Consider the following 12243-nt stretch of genomic DNA (forward strand, 5'->3'; position numbering starts at 1 on the left):
ACATATTTTTTTGCTTATTTACAGCTGTTATCAAACCTCCTGGGTATGATTCATGCATTTCAAATGTATTGAACATTACCATGGCCAAAGGGAAAATGTAAGGAGAAAATTTTTAGTGGTGCATATTAACATGTTAATGTTCTACAAATTATATCCTTAGGAAAAGAACACACAGACTTGTGTGTTGGAGAGAACATCTTCACATAAAGAAATACTTATCTTTAATATCTCACTTTCATATTTAAAGAACACTCATCTGGAAACAAAGATCCTGACTTATTATATAGTAGATAAGCACAAGAAAGTCAACTTTATTTTCAAACAAGTCTACAAGTATTGCTACATGTTCTATAAACCATTTTTCTAATAAGAAAATTATTTTTATCTCTTTAGGAGATCTAAAGATGACAAAGATCTAATTTCATTTGGGAATAATGTCTTAATTCTATCCCAAAGAAGAGATCTGACTAAATGAAATAACTTTAAATCTTCACTATTAAGTGTGGGGTCTCATTTAAGGGGTCTCTGAAAACAAAATAAATGCATGATTGCATGTATGTACATATTGGCATATATGTTTGATTACTCATCAACATGGATGTTATTCCAATATGTTAACGTTTTGGACAACAACTCCCCAAATTTGCAATCATAGTATGATACCTAAGTTTACCTATGTAAATTTGAAAAAACTGACCCAAGGCTTTGTGGGACCCTATGCAAAACCAGATGTTCAGATCCTTAGGCAGATTTCTGTAAACCACAAACCAGGAGTACAGAGAAGTATGGAAAGGGAAATAGCAAAATTTCTTTAGATAAGCTAGGGGATCTTGCAGACAGACTTCTCTAGAATGCAGCTCGCTGTATTCTTTCCTTGAAATGATGAGCCCCTAGTAAGGAATGCTTTGTAAACTGAACACAGAATGTTTTTTGACAATTAGCTATTATTTGTAATGCTGAAAAAGAGACGTTTCAAGCAAAATATGGTGGAAATTTTCATAGAAATACTCTATCCTTTGCACCAAAGTTTGCTCCTCCTTGTGGTCAGTTTTGCACATTTTGCCACCTAGTGGACAACGTGAAAACTACAGGATTCCTCCCCACTCCCACCCCCCACCCGCCGCTCCCGCCCCCACCCCCACCCCCAACTATGGATTTCCATACTCACCGGAAAGAATTGCCCAACTACCTAGGGCAATGATTTTGTTTGTTTTGTTCATTGGTGCTCCTAGAACAGTGCCTGGTACTCAGTAGATGATCACAAAATAATCGGAGGTAACTCCATTTAAAGACTATTCTTATGGAGAATGTAATTTAAAATATAGTTACAGTATGATATTGGTAACATGAGTTTCCTAACTAAATTGGAAGTTCCAAATTATTTCACAAGTAAATGGTGGATTCTATATTGTCAGGTTAGAGATGTATCTACTCTTCCACCCCAACTGCTCCAAATAAAACTAAATCTACCCTGGAAAATGCCCTTTTGCCTTTGTCTTAAAACCACGACTGGTTTTCTTCTTGCTTTGGGCTGTGATGCTCACTATTCCCTTTTTCTGTTGCCCCAAATTATGAAGCCCTTTCAGCTCTCTTTTTTAAAAAAGTATATATGCATACATATGAATATGTATATGTGTGTATATATATATATATATATGTATATATATATGTATGTGTGTATATGCTTTTTTTTTTTTCAGAATAGCATTCCATGTTTCTACTCCACTGGGCCTAAAGTGTTAGTGACTCTTAAACATATTTCTCCTGGCGTAAAGATTGGTGCTTTTAAAAAATACAGTAATGATCATAATTTTTAAATAGAATATTCCTCTAACGTCTTTTTGATTTTGAGACTTTTTTTTTGGAGATGTTTTAAAAAGCAAAGCATATGCCTGTGTTTCAGCATCTTAAAATTTGAGCCAGAAAAAATTCATTAGGTAATCTACCTCAAATTTCTTTCTCCAGAGGATTATATTCCATTCTAAAATCAGCAAAATATATATACATATAACATATAGCAGTATGCTAGCAGTTCATTAAAAGAACTTAATCATTTGTTTTCAAATCAAGCTGATCTTTGACAATAGCCTAACACAATAATGTATTGTTGAGATATAAATCATTTTTTAGCTGCAACTCTATATTCCTTATATAAAATTCATTTATGTTGCATAGAATTGAAACTCTCTACAGGGTTCATAGTTTTAAACAACATGCACACAAATCCAAATAAATATTAAGTCCAAAGCAATGACTTCATTTTGACCCAGTCAATAGGAAATACAACCTTACATACATAACTTGCCAATACATTTAGAATGACATCTTTGAAGAAGCCTACCTTTTTTTTTTTAGAATGATAAAGCTATGTTACGAATTAAAATATGCAAGATTCAAACACTTTGAAAATGGAAGTTGTAATGCAATTGCTTTCTAAGGTATTTTTGCCCTTCTAGGGGGACAAAAGGGGGTTTAAGTAACATTTTATAGGGACAATTGTTTCTTACCTCTCTGTGTAACTGAGTGTAACTAACATTCACATGCACATGTAAAATAACATACACAAGAAAAACAAGTTTAGAATACCATTTTAATTATTTTTTAGTGTATGTGGAATTACTTGCCTTTCTCAGCTATATCCCCAGGTCAAGGTCTATAGCATTTATTTGAACCAGCAACCTATCTTTTATTTTCATACAGGTCCCAGGAGGCAATAGTCATACGTTGTTACTCCAGCCTTCACAAAGGCAAAACAGTACAGAGCCCTGTCCTGTAATAGACAACATGGGACACACACACAATTTCAGTTCCTGTTACGTTGACAAGACTCCTTCAGGTAAAAAATGAAAACATTCTTTTATCATTATAAGGTTAGTGACCATTTTAATAGAATAAAAGGATTATTTCTGCTACATTGAGGATAGAAAGTTTAGGGTGTGAATATGTAGTAAAGATGTCTTTTCCTTTTATGATTGTGCTCATAAGCTCTCTTAGAGCTTATTTAGTTGAAATAAAGCTATCTCCATAATTTCGATATTTATGAATAAAGCTAATGAGGACACAGATGATATAGAGAGCCTGTCCAAATAATTCAATGTACATTTTTTGAAACATCAAAAGGAGGTAGGTAGGTGATTTTCACAGGCCGAGAGGTTTTACCTTTGAACATCAACAATATAGCATTATTTATATTTGCTTCACCATGGTGACGAAAGAGAAATTCTACATTTAGTTTACTCACCTTGCAGTAATGATATGTAACATTTTTTAAATAAATAGGAGTTTCAAAATTAATTTTCATGCCTAATATGCACAGTTTATGTGGGGAAAGACCATGAAGGTCACCCAAATATTCACACTTGTAAATTATGGAAGAGAGACAGAAGAGAAAGTCCAAGAAATATAATCTCTAAAGTTTTCAAAGTGCTTTCAAATAATTAATTACTTTAGATTTTATACTTTGATAACATTTTCTGCTTAAACAAACCATCCCTCTTTTGAGAGGGAGCCTTTTAAAAGATAAAAATAAATCAACATAGGTGATTACAATATTTGTTTAACTAAACAACAACGCTTCCATTCTGCTACAAAATAAATACGGCACAAGTAAACTGTATTTCATAAAAGTGTAAAATGTATAGGTGGGTGTTTCATATGGTCAGATATAAAATTTATTTAAGTTATGTTTTACAAGGAAGATTATACAGCATTTTCATATTGATTTTTAATGATTTCTTGCAAATATTCATGTATTGCTTGCCAACCCATGTCTAGGAATTAAGAAGAAAAGATTATTTAACCCAAAGAGTTAGTTGCTCTTTCTTGGCTTAAATGGGATAAATTCTGATTTCATCGAGGGGAATGCATTATGATAATTTCTAAAATATAACCATGCTTTTAGTGTTTTATGTCTGTGCCAGCAGTTAAAACATTTCATTTTAAAATAACTGTGTATGCACTTTGCACACTGTACCTTAGCCAATTTGACAAGAAGTGATATTAAAAAATAAATAAATAAATGAAATAACTGTGTATTTTTAAAAGTCAAATATACTATCTGCTGCCATAGTGTTATGATTTGATAGGGAAGCAATACTTTTTTCTGCAAAGTTTTACAAGAAAACGTCATCAATGTAGGAAATCTGTGCAAACGACTAAAATACATTTTATTAAATTGGCAATGTAATTTTTTCATTATAGCTATCATATAACTCTTAAAAATTAGGTGAACATTTTCTATATGGTTATCTTAAATGTTACGTGTGTCTTTCTAAAAACTTTTAGTTCCTTCTTCTTTTCGCTTTAAGGGTGCTCTGGCACGTGGCTAGCACAAAGCACCCCCGACCTGTTTCTGAATCTCAAGTGTGCCACGGGAGATTCCAAACGGAATTAAAAGATCACTCCAAGTCTTTGACACAATTGGAGTAATATTTATGAATAGGAGAGGGTTGTCTCCTTTCAGGCTTTGTTGAGCAGAAGCACTGATAGATCTTAGTATCTTAACAGACTGCCACCAGAACTAGGCATGTCGCGTGGCCTTAGGAGATTCTGAGTGTGTTGCGAGGGGAGGGCGAGGGAATTCGTAGTCTTGGGCAACTACCTCCCCGGGCCACTGGCTACACTTACAGGTGTGTGGGGAGGGGGGGCGGGGGGGGGACAAGGAGGGAGGGGGAATGGGCGGGAACGGTGTGATAAAAACAAGAGGCAAGTAGAGAACAAGGCTAAATGCCTCCAAGATTCCGGGATCTTACCAACGAGGAACACTTAAGGCATCCTTCATATAAGGTCTTCCTACTGCAGGGCCTGATGCCCAGACACAGGCCGCTTTTCAACGAGGCGGGGCCGTGGGGGTCGAGATGGTGTTCGGGGACCTAACAATAAAAGGAACGCGAGACACGTGTTGCGTCCCATGCCGTTTCAAGACCATGTCCGCGTAGCTTCCTGGCACCAAGTAGATCACAAAGTGGGAAGAAATAGAAACTGCAAAGGGGGTAGTACCCTCCCCCCAACTCTGCCTCAAGGGAAAATCCAAAACACTGGTGCCCGACTTCAGTTTAATTCTTTGCAATCTTTCTAAGTTTTGTGTTTTGTTTGCAGACAGTTTAAAAATAAATGTTTGAACTGCTGGGCTAGGAAACAAACGGGAACGAACCTGAAAAGGTCAAGTCAGCTTTCACGGTCCTGGTCACAGTTTTCTCCCTGGCCTGTTACCCGAGGACTGCCTGGAGGAGGCGTTTACTCGGACGCCGCCTGCTCGGGTGAGGCACCCTGCTGAGAACCGTGAAAGGCGAGAGAGGCGCTCTGGGATCTGATTGCTTTAAAAAAAAAAAAAAAAAAAAAAGTGTATTTGTAACCGGATGGAACCAGTCTCGCTCCTTCGTGGAGAGCGCAGTTTGGCCGCTTGCCTGGCGCTGGGGCTACGGCCGCAGTCGCTGGTGGGTTGTGGAGAAGTTCACGTCTTAAAATAAATGATCAGGGATAATTCTTTCCCAAGGCAGAAGGCCCGTCCCCCACGCCCGCTAGCAAGGCGATTCACATTGAACTCTAGGGCGCTTTGTTCCCACCGACCGGGTGCGGGTCTCGGATTTGCACGCGCCCTGGCTTCTCGACCGCTGCCCCCCGACCCCCACCCGGGCTCTGCTGGCGCGCGGCCCCCAGGACCTCCGCCAGCCTCAGCTTAGAGTTCCCGGAGGCCCGCGGGCCAGACAGGTCAAAGAACGCATATACTTTTCCATTAACCGAGGGGTTTGAAATTGAATCCAAGCTAGCAGGAAAAGCTGCCATCTCGCTGTGGAGCTGCAGAGCGTCGGGTGCGGAGGTTGCGGCAAGGTGTGCAGGTATCCGTCCCCTGGGCTGAGCAGTCCTGCGTTAACTCTGCCGCAGCTCCCAAATACAGCCTAACCGTCCAGGTTTACGGCCGACTTGTGTCACCAGCGCATAAATTACTGTCAGCCCGGACGGAGGGTGCAGAGCGATCCCGCACGCCCTGGACACGCCGGCCGGAGGCAGCTTAACTGCCGGGGGGCTCCGCGCGAAATTTCCGGACCCGGAGTATTTGCCCCAAAGAAATCTTTTCAGCCGTGTCACCTTGACCCCAAATACGTGCCTTGTACAGACACGCAAAAGGCGCCGGGGCTTCGAGAAGGCTCTAGCAACAGATCGCGTCTGCTCGAGACGGCCTGATTATTGTCCAAAAATCAGAGAATGCAAGAGCACATCACCATATCTCATTCTGTGCATGGGAAACCCTGAGCCCATCAACATTAAAGTGACATTCTCAAGGTCACATCAAGCAGTGGTAACACTGCTGCCTGATTTCTTGATTCCGCCTTTCCCCGCCTGACCCCCTCCACCCTCCTGCCTCTCAAATTTATTCCTTTAGAGATGACAGGATCTAAGGCTGCCTGTAAAGAACGAGTCACCATTTGCTGTCATTGCAAATTATCAGGATAATTTTCAGTGTGATATCTCCACTTATCCTCCCAGGAATGAACTTCAGATCTTTTCTCGTGCTACCTCACAATCAGACAAGAGGAATCTCAGGCAATCTCAGATAAGCGGGGTGCTAGACACCCAGTTCGCCTCCTGGCCTCTTGGGCCTCTGGGCGAGGGATTGCCAGCACCCATCTTTGTGAGGGAAAGCATTCTTGCAAAGCGGGAGGACTAGGAGAGATGAGGGTCAAAGAGGGTGGGCGCAGGCTTGGAGAAATGCTGTAGTGAGCAAGTGGGCAGGCAATCAACTTTCACCTTCTTGTAGCTATTAGAAAAGGGACTGGTTTTCGTCCAGCAAACTGTACCCTCAGGCGTTCAGGGCTTGACGTTATCGTGATTATTCCTCACTATTCACATTAATTATTTTAGGAAAATACACACCCCCCCCACGCTTTGAGTAAAGGGGAACACGAGCCATTTCAGATTCTTTGTCCAGTTTCCTTTTTGTTGTTGTTGTTTATTTTTTAAAAATCTGGGTTAGATTGTTGGTAGCCCCCAAAGCATTGATTTCTTACGAGGCCACAAAGTAGTGGTCTCTCCCTTGTTCTTCTCATTCAAATTCTCTTTCTCTGTCTCTGTCTCTCTCCCAGTCCAAGTAGAAAAGTAGAAAAGAGAGAAACCTCAGCCTTCAACTGTCAACTGTTTTCCAAACACCAGATTAATGTTCCCCAGGACTCGGTAGTAACGTGACCTTTCTGTTTTCAGATGTGTTTTTCAACATGTAATCGTTTGTTTGTTATGTCTCTCAGCATGGAATAAGAAAAGCTGGGGGAAGGGGTGCCTGTTGCCAGAGGGGGGAAAAATGGATTTGGAGCCTGTTTTTGTTCCCTGCTCAACACAGGAAAGCTCCAAGGGTTTTTATTTTTATTTTCCAGAAGATAATCCCCAGGAAAAAAAAAATCCACAATACTGAAACTGAAAAGAAATCTGAGCATTTGATGAGCAACAATTTAAAAGCAACATATCCCCAAATAAAAAATCTAATAAATGGCCTTTTTTTAATGAGAGGGAACTTCTGAGATGTGGGTTAACCCGTCCCCCCCCCCATTTTTTTATTTAGATAGTTACATAAGAAGTATTTTTTAAAATTATGTTTAAGCTTTTTGCTTATGATTTATGTCCCTTTTTGGATTGCTATAGTTCAATACTTTTTTTTTTAATTTGAGAAACAGGAAACCTTTGAGGTGTGTGTCTATATGTCACTATCTTCTAAAACTTACTCCTAAAAAGTTTTCAAAGCAATATGTTTACCAACAACTTGATTTCAAAGCCATAGGTTCTGAATGAAATTGACAACAACATACTTGAATTCGTTATTTGGCAGCCAGTATAACTATTGGATCATCGTTCCTAACATATTAAAATATTAAACAAGCAACGAGAGTTTAAGGCTTGTTGTAAGATGTACCTGAAGAAATTTAACAACGACAACCACCAGACGTCACATTTTAAAACAGTATTTAATTGAGACGGACTCCTATTAGAAAAGGTTTTATCCCAAATGAGAATTTAAAAAGCATATCACCCATCCTCAAAAGTGAATTCCTGCTAGAGAGCGGCCAGTTTTAAGCTTGTTTTCCCTCCATAAAAGATTATTAGGCTGCTTTCATGGTTGGTGATTAAGCATTTCACCAAGAACCTAAGACTAAATGGCTGTCCCCACTTAATCAATAGCTTTTATTGCTGGTATCAACCTCACTAACGACCCACTGTTGTTCCCCTACTCCTTATTTCTTCCTGCCTCTCACCACCCGTTGCCAACGCACCCCAAGCTCCCCCTCCACGCCCTTAAACTTGGAGAACTCGCGGTTCCCAGTCTAGGAAAGTATTTCCCGACAAATGGCTTTATTGCTGACTTTCACCCTCTTCCTTCTCTCTCCTTCCGTAACGGATGCTCTATCACCGGGCACCACTGCTGAACCCTCACTGCCCACACGGAGGCTTCGCCGCCGCACGATTTTATAGGCCCTTCCGCGGGTTTATGATTGGTTGCTGCGGTTGGAATGTTTATAGATAATAAACAACTAATCCATTTCTGGCCTAATGAATTGCCCCACCCGCGTGCCACTTTAACACCCGTAACTAGCGCCAGGATCGATCCGAGCAAATGAGTTGCGGGACCGAAACTACCCGACCTCTCTGGCGATCAGCATTTAAGCGGAATAACCCAAGGTCAGCAGACGCGTTCACCCATTTTCCAATTCCTCTCCCTCGAACACCCCCCCCCCCCCCATCAACTCGGGCCCTGCTTCGCCCGCTCCTCTCCCCACAGGTGCCAGGGACGGACCCCAATGAGGGGATGCTTCTGTGGGCTCTGAAAAAAAAAAAAAAAAAAAAAGCGACCCCCGCAGTCGGGGAGCCTGGGACGCGCTGCGACCTCAGCGCACCCGCACGGACCCGGCGTCCGTCCTGGGGACGCACCAAAGCTGGCGTCCGCAGCAGCTCAGTTTGGCCAGATCAGCCGCTCCGGTGTCAGGCAGCACACAACCTAGGGACGGTGTGAACCGTGCTCGTCCCGAAAGCGGTTCGCCCGCGCGCGGGGAGGAAGGCGCGCGTTTGCCAGGGCGCTCACCCCTGCTCCCCGACGGCTGAAAGGGGAGGCGGACAGGTAGTGTGGGAAGTTCCCAATCCCGTTAACACTTTGGAATCTCGTCCGAAATAAAGAAAGTGTACGTTCAGACTCCCCAGAGACCTGGAAAACGCGGAGGATCTGCCAAAAAGCATTCCAAGAGCAGAGGAAACCAACGTCTGGCTGAGATTCTTTTATACACATTATGGCAGCTGCGCATGGCCCCCGTCAGTAGCCAGGGCAGGGGGTGTGATGACTGTGACGGGGGCCGTGCAGGGGGCCGCCGGCACCAATCGCCGGCATCTCCTACGGTGTTGCGGTGGGAGAGGCAGCTGTCTGGTCTGGTCTGGTCTGTGAGCGACCCAGACAACGGGGACGTTCGCCACGGGCCATTCCCTTTCCTTTCCGTAGGCACCCAGCGGAGGGGAGCCGGGTGAGAGTCTCCAGAGGAAGGGCCAAGAGCAACAATCCTCTCGCGAGAGCGATTTCCAAAGCCCATGCATCAGCTGCATTTTGAATGAATAGATTTCTTTTAGGTAGACGGCAGTTTGAAAGCTCTGCAGCGTGGCGTTTATGAACTTAATTTTTACAAAGCGAATGTTTACGGCGCCTTCCCTCGGCGCCCCCAGTTCGCAGGATCTCTTCTAAGAACCCAAGGAAGGATCCTTAGAAGCGCTCACTGCCCTGCGCACCCCAGGTGTGACTTCGCTCCTCTTTATGAATAAAAGAGTAGGTGAAGGTGTTGTCGAGGCCGAATTTATTTTCGTGGGTGGCCTGGTCTTCTTGCTTTCACTGGTCATGATTTGCAAATCCGTCTGATCCTTGGTGGGGGGGGGTGGCTGCCGCGTGCGTGCGTGTTTGTAGGCGGGGAGGATTTCCATTGTTCTATCATTCAGTCGACAACTAGCTCCTGAATGCCCACGGGTCCGGGCATTGGGGACGCAGCAGTTCACAAAGAACAAAAACCTTTCCTGGAGCTTTCACTCTAGCAGGGAGGGTTAGGTGTGCCTTAGAACTCACTTTGGGCTGTACACTGAGAGAATGTGCTTTTAAATAAAAGCATAGGGCACAGTCCCGGCCACCTGGTTGGAACCTCTCTTGTTGTCACCTAAGAGGTTTCTTGATTACGTGTAGTTTAAATCACACTGCCTCCCTTTCCCTAGTCCTTCTACAATGCGCCAGAGGCACTAAATAGCAGACAAGACCCTCCATTTCTTTCCCCTCACAGGGCCCACTTCCACATGTGTGGTATTGGGGAGAAGGGCACTCCGTGCCACTGTCGACTAACGTTGGTCATTATTCAAGCCATGAGGTCAACAATTCAATATTTTTAGTGTCCCCGAAGGAATCTTGGCCCCGTGAATCTTCAGTGACACGAGGCCAGCTTCAAAACAAAAAGCAGGCCATGTTCCCTGGTGACAGAGGGGATTTTCTGTTTTCATCAGCATCCCTGTTTGGACTGTCCCTCTACCTGGGATCTCACTCTCCTCCACCCCTCAGGGGACATAAGTGTTGCCTAGGGAAGAATTAGCAGCTTCTCAGGGTCAGCCAGAGCTGGCCAGGTTTCTGCAGACAGTGGCTGATTCTGCTGGAAGGTCTTTTAGTCCCTCTCTCTTTCTCGGCTGAAAGCCTCCCCTTCCGTGGGAAGGAAAGTTGCCCTTTTAACACCAGGACAAGGAAGCTTTTGGGATCCAGGGGTTTGGCCGGCCTCCTTGCCAGCTTGTACTCTGACTTGCGTGCAAGGATACTCATTTAATTGCCCCTGATGCAAAGAGGATTTAAAAAGATCTGCAAAGAGAAACTCGAATAATAATAATAATAATAATTTTTTTTAAAAAGGCAAAAAGCGCACCGTGACCTGTTTGATTATTTTCTCTGACATTGTTGTTTGATTTGAACCTGCCTCATCAGGAATAAAAATAAATAAGGACACAAAACGTTGACTGGTTCTCTGGCACTGAATGTGTGCGTGGTTGGTATAGAGAAAAGAAAATAAAGCCCGGTTAGTTAATGAAAGGAAGAAGTAATTTGCGTAAATAGATCTTGAGAACAAGAAACAGAACGCGCAGGAAAAGCCCGCCGCCACCGGCAACCACTGAATCACTGTACCTTCACAGACTCGCGGGGACTGGGAAGCGGGGAGTGGGTGAGTCATCGAGGACGCCCCCGGGTTCGCACAGCCCTAAAAGCCTGGATGGAGGCGCACATCAAACAGCGGGGAGCTGGGCTTCCCTTTATTTGATCATCAAAGGAATGGATAAATCAGCAAGGCGTTGATGCCTGCATCCCAGGTAGCTGAGACCTTTGGAAAGGTGTTTGCACTTCGCTGTGGCTTTTTCTGAAAGTGACCGACAGCAGCCTGCAAAAGAAAGGCTCTTACCTGCTGGCAGGCACAACTGTTGCTTGTGCCTGGACCGGTAGACATGGTGGGAGCGCGAACACTCGCACGGGCCTGGCACCTCCAGCCCAGGGGGGCGCGCCGGGCGGTGTCCTTTCCCACAGAGGTGGTGGCTGAAGACTGCGGGGGTCAGCAGGGCTATTTATTCTTCAGCCTCAGAGAGCATCCCGGGTGACTCTCCTATGGGTCCGCGAGAGTGTTCAGGCGTCACAGCCTGCAGGAAAGGGAAATGCCCCCTGAAAGTACCTTTTCAGCTGCCAAGGGATTAGGTTGCAATATTGCTGTGTGCATCTGCAAATTTCATACACAAATGGGGGGACAACTGGTAAGAAACTCTTCTGTAGATCTCTTATTTCATTTCATTAGTATTCTCTGCCACCTCCCCGTTAGCTCCCACGCTCACCTGAAGTTGACATTTACTGAAACTTTACACAGTCTTTATAGTATCCAGTCTTGTCTTCTTCCTTCCTAAAGTTAGGCTGCCTGAGAACTTGGCTTTCTTTGGAGTTAGCCAAGGATCACCGTCAATGCCAAAGCACAAAATTACCGTGTGTACAGAGGTATGCTTTAAGGGAATCTTCCGCCAGGGCAGATGTGGAATACTAATTTGCACATAGTGAGTCATAGATATAGCTCAATTTTACTTATCACTTGAATGTAATGTAAAAACGAGACCTAACAGGCTTTTTTCTTCTCCCTTCATGTTACAAGTTGTGGAAATTAAGTAAATACTCTGCCTCTACCTTGCTGCAGGGAGAATATCATTAGCGAATTTGTGGCATCA

General features: G+C 43.6%; 1 long non-coding RNA gene across 1 annotated transcript; it reads right to left on the minus strand.

The window, feature by feature from the left end:
- Positions 1-4686: 4686 nt before the first annotated feature.
- LOC121011438 (uncharacterized) lies at positions 4687-12042 on the minus strand. The gene is made up of 4 exons (XR_005781676.1): positions 11863-12042; positions 11442-11673; positions 5153-5315; positions 4687-4871 (listed from the first exon to the last, which is right to left on the minus strand). It is a non-coding gene; the product is annotated as an uncharacterized LOC121011438 (long non-coding RNA).
- Between the last annotated feature and the right edge of the window lie 201 nt (positions 12043-12243).

The sequence above is a fragment of the Herpailurus yagouaroundi genome, unplaced genomic scaffold (assembly GCF_014898765.1).
Source record: "Herpailurus yagouaroundi ecotype Mexico unplaced genomic scaffold, PumYag 28, whole genome shotgun sequence".
Lineage (NCBI taxonomy): Eukaryota > Metazoa > Chordata > Mammalia > Carnivora > Felidae > Herpailurus > Herpailurus yagouaroundi.